We start from the raw sequence: 9,607 nt of genomic DNA, 5'->3' as shown, positions 1-9,607 counted from the left end.
AGAAAGAGGCACATGGGCTAATAACAGCTTACTACACAACATACTTAGAATTACTTCCTTACCTACAGTATACATATCTCCCTGACATGTTACATAATGTATGCAGCAGCATACAATACATTTTTGGACTCACCTTCTTGTGATGTGCTCACTTGAACAGGAAGGTGGCGCGATGGTCCTTCTTGTGGGCATATTTTGTCATCAAAGTCTGGCATTCTCTGGATTTATGGTGCTTTCAAGACAACTGAAAACTCTGGAAAACACAAGGTCGAATCATGACGTCAGTGATCTTCAGGTCGGAGCTTTAGAAAGAGGCCCGAGTTCCCGACTTGGAATTCCGAGTTGGATGTCCGTTCAAAACGTATTTTCCCAGTCTGAGCTTGTTTTTCCCCCCCAGAGTTCCCAGTTCTCTTGAACTCACTGAAGTCTAACATTTCCCAGTTCTGAGCTTCTAGTTGTTTTAGAAGTGACAGAAGTCGTGCTGGATTGACAGCATGGCCAATGTATTCAACATTTTCTGGCCCATGATGTTGTAAGTGAATGTTTATCCTTTTAAGCTTGAAAAAGAGACTCTTTAACCCAGACTTGGACCACACACCCTCTCCAATGCTTACAGTTAGCCACTGATTCATTCCAAACCACTCATTGTTGAATTTGCGATTTCCAAATTGTTGTGTATATTTACGTTTCATCTATCATTTCTCTTCATATGACAAGGATTGAAACGGATTTGAAAATGGGCGTGGCTTCACAACATTTTCAGGTTTGAAGAAAATGGCGGAAAATGTGCTGCCGAAGTCCGTCGAGAGAAGATACAAAATCATTGCTAATTATGACAAATGTTAAGAAAATGCGCAACATGGCGCAACTAGAGAACATTACCAAACCCTATCCTCTATATTTTCCGCTGGCTGTCTCTCCATCACAGAAAGCACTGAGCTAATCTGAAACACCTGCATTTTGGAGCTGCCTTACTCAAGAAAGCAAAAAAGAGACCATGTTTGTATGCGGCTTTATTAACTCAATTATTTTTAGATTTTTTTCATTGTTTGCAAACTGATATGTGACAGGTATTAATATCAAAAATAACATTCAAAACAACCACAAAAATATATATTTTTTTCTGCCCCACATAACCTGAATGGCAGGTCGCCACTGGCCATACAGCATTTTCTGCGATGCAGCCTCCACAGAAGTCAGGCATTCGGAAATGGTCTTGTTCGGTGTCATGGCGTTTGTGCATGCTGCCACCTTACTCTGCAGTGGAGGGTGTTTTCAATCACATTGACACACAAAAAAATAGAACATTTCACCACCAACCAACCAACCAACCAACCAACCAACCAACCAACCAACCAACCCTACACCTATATATATATAGTTGTGGTCAAAAGGTTAGAGAATGACACAAATATTAATTTTCACAAAGTCTGCTGCCTCAGTTTTTATGATGGCAATTTGCATATACTCCAGAATGTTATGAAGAGTGATCAGATGAATTGCAATTAATTGCAAAGTCCCTCTTTGCAATGAAAATGAACTTAATCCCAAAAAAACATTTCCACTGCATTTCAGCCCTGCCACAAAAGGACCAGCTGACATCATGTCAGTGATTCTCTTGTTAACACAGGTGAGAGTGTTGACGAGGACAAGGCTGGAGATCTCTCTGTCATGCTGATTGAGTTAGAATAACAGACTGGAAGCTTTAAAAGGAGGGTGGTGCTTGAAATCATTGTTCTTCCTCTGTTAACCATGGTTACCTAAAAGGAAACATGTGCTGTCATCATTGCTTTGCACAAAAAGGGCTTCACAGGCAAGGATATTGCTGCTAGTAAGATTGCACCTAAATCAACCATTTATCGGATCATCAAGAACTTCAAGGAGAGAGGTTCAATTGTTGTGAAGAAGGCTTCAGGGTGCCCAAGAAAGTCCAGCAAGCGCCAGGACCGTCTCCTAAAGTTGATTCAGCTGCGGGATCGGGGCACCACCAGGGCAGACCTTTCTCAGGAATGGCAGCAGGCAGGTGTGAGTGCATCTGCACGCACAATGAGGCAAAGACTTCTGGAGGATGGCCTGGTGCCAAGAAGGGCAGCGAGGAAGCCACTTCTATCCAGGAAAAACATCTGGGACAGACTGATATTCTGCAAAAGGTACAGGGATTGGACTGCTGAGGACTGTGGTAAAGTCATTTTCTCTGATCAATCCCCTTTCCGATTGTTTGGGGCATCCGGAAAAAAGCTTGTCCGGAGAAGACAAGGTGAGCGCTACCATCAGTCCTGTGGCATGCCAACAGTAAAGCATCCTGAGACCATTCATGTGTGGGGTTGCTTCTCAGCCAAGGGAGTGGGCTCACTCACAATTTGGCCTAAGAACACAGCCATGAATAAAGAATGGTACCAACACATCCTCCAAGAGCAACTTCTCCCAACCATCCAAGAACAGTTTGGTGACAAACAATGCCTTTTCCAGCATGACAGTTTGGTGACGAACAATGCCTTTTCCAGCATGGTGGAGCACCTTGTCATAAGGCAAAAGTGATAACTAAGTGGCTCGGGGAACAAAACATCAAAATTCTGGGTCCATGGCCAGGAAACTCCCCAGACCTTAATCCCATTGAGAACTTGTGGTCGATTCTCAAGAGGCGGGGTGGACAACTAAAACCCCCAAATTTCTGACAAACTCCAAGCATTGATTATGCAAGAATGGGCTGCCATCAGTAAGGATGTGGCCCAGAAGTTAATCGACAGCATGCCAGGGCGGATTGCAGAGGTCTTGAAAAAGAAGGTTCAACACTGCAAATATTGACTCTTTGCATAAACTTAATGTAATTGTCAATAAAAGCCTTTGACACTTATGGAATGCTTGTAATTATACCTCAGTATACCATACATACCAACATCTGACAAAAATATCTCATAACACTGAAGCAGCTAACTTTGTGAAGACCAATACTTGTGTCATTCTCAAAACGTTTGACCACGACTGTAAATACATATACATACATACAGTTGAAGTCAGAAGTTTACATACACTTAGGTTGGAGTCATTAAAACTCGTTTTTCAACCACTCCACACATTTCTTGTTAACAAACTATAGTTTTGGAAAGTTGGTTAGGACATCTACTTTGTGCATGACACAAGTAATTGTTCCAACAATTGTTCACTTACAATTCACTGTATCACAATTCCAGTGGGTCAGAAGTTTACATACTTGACTGTTGACTGTGCCTTTAAACAGCTTGGCAAATTCCAGAAAATGATGTCTTGGCTTTAGAAGCTTCTGATAGGCTAATTGACATCATTTGAGTCAATTGGAGGTGTACCTCTGGATGTATTTCAAGGCCTTCTTTCAAACTCAGTGCCTCTTTGCTTGACCCTACTTCTCATACAAAGACCTGCTAGGATTTGTAGCCATACTACTAGGACTAACATCCTTAGCACTATTTGCGCTCAACCTCTTGGGAGACCCAGATAATTTTACACCAGCCAACCCCTTACTCCGCCCCACATCAAGCCTGAGTGATACTTCCTGTTCGCCTACGCAATCCTACGATCAATCCCCAATAAGCTAGGCGGAGTCCTCGCCCTACTATTCTCCATCCTCGTACTCATAGTAGTCCCCATTCTTCACACCTCTAAGCAACGAGGACTAACCTTCCGGCCCCTCACCCAATTCTTGTTCTGAACCCTAGTGGCAGACATCCTCACCTGAATCGGCGGTATACCTGTAGAACACCCTTTCATCATCATCGGCCAGGTTGCTTCAGTTATCTACTTCACCATCTTCCTAGTCTTAGCCCCCTTAGCTGGGTGAGCTGAGAACAAAGCCCTCGAATGAGCCTGCCCTAGTAGCTCAGCGTAAGAGCGCCGGTCTTGTAATCCGGAGGCCGGAGGTTAAAACCCTCCCTAGTGCTCAGAGAGAGGAGATTTTAACTCCCACCCTTAACTCCCAAAGCTAAGATTCTAAATTAAACTACCCTCTGACGCCGCAGTGTACATAGAGAACTATATGTCCCCATACATTGTGCATATATTACACCGCTATGTATAATATTGCATATTATGTACTGACCCATATATTATTACTGCACGAGGGTAGTACATCCTTTGTATTATCAACATAAGTGGTTTTAAGCCCTCATACATCAGCACTATTCCAAGGTTTACATTAAGCAAGACTCGGATAACCACCAACGGAACCGTTCTCACCTGATTAATTGCTAAACAACAAACCTCCAACTAACACAGGCTCCGTCTTTACCCACCAACTTTCAGCATCGGTCCCATTTAATGTAGTAAGAACCGACCATGAGCAGTTGAAGCTACAACAAAATATATTTTGACACAGGCCACCGCTGCGGCCATGATCCTGTTTGCTAGCACCACCAATGCCTGACTGGTTGGAGAATGGGATATTCAACAATTAACCCACCCAATTGCGGTTACAACTGTCATACTGGCCCTTGCACTTAAGGTAGGCCTGGCACCAGTACACTTTTGACTCCCAGAAGTTCTTCAAGGTTTAGACCTCACCACCGGGTTAATCCTTTCAACCTGACAAAAGCTTGCACCCTTTGCACTTATGCTCCAGGTAGCCCCAACCGTTAACTCCTCCCTAGTTGTCACACTGGGACTCCTATCAACTCTCGTTGGGGGCTGAGGGGGACTTAACCAAACCCAACTACGTAAGATCCTAGCATACTCCTCAATCGCCCACCTTGGATGAATAGTGCTAATCATACAATTCGCGCCTTCCCTCACCCTCCTGAGCCTGATCATATATATTATCATAACATCTTCAGCCTTTATAACACGCACTAGCTATTCTAGTTCTACTATCACTTGAAGGCCTCCCACCTCTCTCAGGATTTATACCTAAGTGACTAATTTTACAAGAACTAACGAAACAAGGACTACCAATATCCGCCACACTAGCTGCCATAACAGCCCTTCTCAGCCTGTACTTCTACCCCCGACTATGTTACGCCATAACCTTAACTATCTGACCCAACACCCTCACCGCCACTGCCCCTTGACGACTGAACTTTACCCATGTCACCATACCACTATCACTTGTCACTATATTAGCCCTGGGCCTACTTCCCCTCACCACCGCCATAGCTGCGTTACTAAACTTATAACAAGGGCTTAGGATAGCACTAAGACCAAGAACCTTCAAAGTTCTAAGCAGGAGTGAGAATCTCCCAGCCCTTGTTAAGACTTGCGGGACTCTATCCCACATCTTCTGAATGCAACCCAGACACTTTAATTAAGCTAAAGCCTTTCTAGGTGGGAAGGCCTCGATCCTACAAACTCAGTAGGCTGTTAGCCTACTTCTTCAGGTTTGCAATCTGACATGTAAGTACACCACAAGGCTTGATAAGGAGAGGACTTAAACTTCTGTACATGGGGTTCAATCCACCGCTTAACTCTCAGCCACCTTACCTGTCGCAATCACACAATGATTTTTCTCAACCAACCACAAAGACATTGGCACCCTTTATTTAGTATTTGGTGCCTGAGCCGGAATAGTCGGCACAGCCCTAAGCCTTTTAATCCGAGCGGAACTAAGCCAACCCGGGGCTCTTCTGGGGGATGATCAAATGTATAATGTGATCGTCACGGCCCATGCCTTCGTTATGATTTTCTTTATAGTTATGCCAATTATGATTGGAGGCTTTGGAAACTGATTGATTCCACTCATAATCGGGGCCCCCGACATAGCATTTCCCCGAATGAATAACATGAGCTTCTGACTCCTTCCCCCGTCCTTTCTTCTTCTCCTGGCCTCGTCTGGAATTGAAGCCGGTGCCGGCACAGGATGAACAGTCTACCCCCCTCTAGCAGGCAACCTCGCCCACGCAGGAGCCTTAACCCCTGGTATTTCCTCTATTTTAGGGGCCGTTAATTTTATTACAACCATTATTAACATGAAACCCCCAGCTATCTCCCAGTATCAAACCCCTCTTTTTGTTTGAGCCGTCTTAATTACCGCAGTCCTTTTACTGCTTTCCCTACCCGTCCTAGCAGCAGGTATTACTATGCTACTTACAGACCGGAATCTAAACACCACTTTCTTTGACCCAGCAGGCGGAGGAAATCCAATCCTGTATCAACACCTCTTCTGATTCTTTGGTCATCCGGAAGTCTATATTCTAATTCTCCCAGGTTTTGGTATGATCTCCCACATTGTTGCATACTACTCCGGCAAAAAAGAACCCTTGGGGTATATGGGAATAGTCTGAGCTATAATAGCCATTGGACTCCTAGGTTTTATCGTCTGGGTCCACCATATGTTTACTGTTGGGATAGACGTTGATACTCGTGCCTACTTTACATCCGCCACTATAATCATTGCCATTCCTACAGGTGTAAAAGTATTTAGCTGGTTAGCCACATTGCATGGTGGTTCAATCAAATGAGTGACACCACTTCGTTTGGGCCCTGGGGTTTATTTTCCTATTTACAGTGGGGGGACTAACAGGCATAGCAAATTCCTCCTTAGACATCATCCTTCATGACACCTACTATGTAGTCGCCCACTTCCAAAACGTTCTATCAATAGGAGCTGTTTTCGCCATTATAGGCGCTGTCGTGCACTGATTCCCCCTATTCACTGGATACACCCTTCACAGCACATGAACTGAAATCCACTTCGGAATTATGTTTTGTTGGCGTAAATTTAACCTTTTTCTCCCATCATTTTCTAGGCCTTGCAGGGATACCAGGACGGTACTCTGATTACCCTGATGCCTACACACTTTGAAACACTGTCTCCTCAATCGGATCCCTTATCTCCTTGGTTGCTGTAATTATATTCTTATTTATCCTTTGAGAAGCCTTTGCCGCCAAACGGGAAGTCGCATCAATTGAGCTGACTTCAACAAACGTAGAGTGACTGCACGGATGTCCCCCGCCCTGTCACACATTCGAGGAACCGGCGTTTGTACAAGTACAAGCAGCCTAACGAGAAAGGGAGGAATTGAACCCCCATGTGCTGGTTTCAAGCCAACCGCATAACCACTCTGCCACTTTCTTCCATAAGACACTAGTAAAACTAGTATATTACACTGCCTTGTCAAGGCAAAGTTGTGGGTTAAAACCCCGCGTGTCTTGAGCACTTAGCTACAATGGGCACATCCCTCACAACTAGGATTCCAAGACGCGGCCTCACCTGTAATAGAAGAACTTCTTCACTTCCACGACCACGCTTTTATGATTGTTCTTCTTATCAGCACACTAGTGCTTTATATCATCGTAGCAATAGTCTCTACTAAACTTACTAACAAATACATCCTCGATTCTCAAGAAATTGAGATCGTTTGAACCATCCTTCCAGCAGTCATCCTTATTCTTATCACTCTCCCCTCCCTCCGAATTCTCTATCTTATAGACAAAATTAACGACCCTCACCTCACCATCAAAGCAATAGGACACCAAAGATACTGAAGTTACGAATACATCGACTACGAAGATCTAGGCTTTGACTCCTATATAATCCCCACCCAAGACCTAATCCCCGGACAATTTCGCCTATTGGAGGCAGACCATCGAATAGTGGTCCCGGTGGAATCTCCAATCAGAGTTCTCGTTTCAGCTGAAGATGTCCTTCATTTCTGAGCTGTCCCTTCTTTAGGTGTAAAAATAGACGCCGTCCCCGGACGTTTAAATCAACCAGCCTTTATTGCCTCTCGACCCGGGGTGTTCTACGGACAATGTTCTGAAATTTGCGGTGCTAACCACAGCTTCATGCCTATCGTTGTTGAAGCAGTGCCCCTTGAACACTTTGAGAAATTATCCACTATAATACTTGAAGATGCCTCACTAAGAAGCTAAATCGGGAATAGCGTTAGCCTTTTAAGCTAAATATTGGTGGTCCCCAACCACCCCTAGTGACATGCCCCAACTCAACCCCGCCCCCTGATTTGCCATCTTGGTATTCTCGTGACTGGTTTTCCTAACTGTTATTCCCCCCAAGACCTCAGAATTTTTTTTGTAGACCTCCACAAGTCTGGTTCATCCTTGGGAGCAATTTCCAAACGCCTGAAGGTACCACATTCATCTGTACAAACAATAGTACGCAAGTATAAGCACCATGGGACCAGGCAGCCGTCATACTGCTCAGGAAGGAGACGCGTTCTCTGTCTCCTAGAGATTAACGTACTTTGGTCAAAAAGTGCAAATTAATCCCAGAACAACAGCAAAGGACCTTTTGAAGATGCTGGAGGACACAGGTACAAAATTATCTATATCCACAGTAGAACGAGTCCAATTTCGACATAACCTAAAAGGCCGCTCAGCAAGGAGGAAGCTCCTGCTCCAAAACCGCCATAAAAAAGCCAGACTACGGTTTGCAACTGCACATGGGGACAAAGACTTTTTGGAGAAATGTCCTCTGGTCTGATGAAACACCAATATAGAACTGTTTGGCCATAATGACCATCGTTATGTTTGGAGGAAAAAGGTGGTAGCTTGCAAGCCGAAGAACACCATCCCAACCGTGAAGCACAGGGGTGGCAGCATCATGCTGTGGGGATGCTTTGATGCAGGAGGGACTGGTGCACTTCACAAAATAGATGGCATCATGAGGAAGGAAAAGTATGTGGATATATTGAAGCAAAATCTCAAGACATCAGTCAGGAAGTTAAAGCTTGGTCGCAATGACCCCAAGCATACTTCCAAAATTGTGGCAAAATGGCTTAAGGACAACAAAGTCAAGGTATTGGAGTGGCCATCACAAAGCCCTGACCTCAATCCTATAGAACATTTGTGGGCAGAACTGAAAAAGCGTGTGCGAGCAAGGAGGCCTACAAACCTGACTAAGTTACACCAGCTCTGTCAGGAGGAATGGGCCAAAATTCACCCAACTTATTGTGGGAAGCTTGTGGAAGGCTACCCAAAACGTTTGACCCAAGTTAAACAATTTTAAGGCAATGCTACCAAACACTAATTGAGTGAATGTAAACTTCTGACCCACTGGGAATGTGATGAAAGAAATAAACGCTGAAATAAATCATTCTCTCTACTATTATTCTGACATTTTGTCACGCCCTGGCTCTGGGGACTCTTTAATGTTGAGCCAGGGTGTGTAGGTTTTATTGTTTAGTTTTCTATGTGTTTCGTTCTAGATCGTTTATTTCTATGTTGGCCAGGGTGGTTCCCAATCAGAGACAGCTGTAGCTCGTTGTCTCTGATTGGGGCCCATACTTAGGCAGCCTTTTGGCACTAGTTTATTGTGGGATTTTTTAGGGGGGGGGGCTCATGCCGTGGACGACGAGGCAGCAGGAGGCCGCAATAGAGCGGTTCAGCCGGTTAGCAGAGGAGGCCGCCAGATTAAGGGGGTCATTGGTGCAGAGGGAGCAGAAGGAGAGTGTAGAAGCACGGCGAGAGGAGCTGGTTAGGCAGCAGAAGGAGCGGAGGTTCATAAGGAAACCCAGTCCCGCTCCTCGCACCAAGCAAGTGGTGTGTGTCGCCAGTCCGGTCCGGCCCGTTCCAGCTCCCCGCACCAAGCCAGTGGTGCGCGTCGTCAGCCCAGTCCGGCCCGTTCCTGGTCCCCGCACCAGGCCAGTGGTGCGCGTCGTCAGCCCAGTCCGGCCCATTCCTGCTC

At 45.1% G+C, this 9,607-nt stretch overlaps 3 pseudogenes; all 3 read left to right on the top strand.

Moving 5' to 3' along the window:
* Positions 1 to 275: 275 nt before the first annotated feature.
* Positions 276 to 5,316, top strand: LOC121551856 (annotated as a pseudogene).
* A 137-nt stretch (positions 5,317 to 5,453) lies between these two features.
* LOC121551857 lies at positions 5,454 to 7,044 on the top strand (annotated as a pseudogene).
* Positions 6,993 to 7,871, top strand: LOC121551858 (annotated as a pseudogene).
* The last annotated feature ends 1,736 nt before the right edge of the window (positions 7,872 to 9,607 follow it).

Source organism: Coregonus clupeaformis, unplaced genomic scaffold, assembly GCF_020615455.1.
Source record: "Coregonus clupeaformis isolate EN_2021a unplaced genomic scaffold, ASM2061545v1 scaf0595, whole genome shotgun sequence".
Classification (NCBI taxonomy): domain Eukaryota; kingdom Metazoa; phylum Chordata; class Actinopteri; order Salmoniformes; family Salmonidae; genus Coregonus; species Coregonus clupeaformis.
This window is presented reverse-complemented; position numbering and strand designations above follow the sequence as displayed.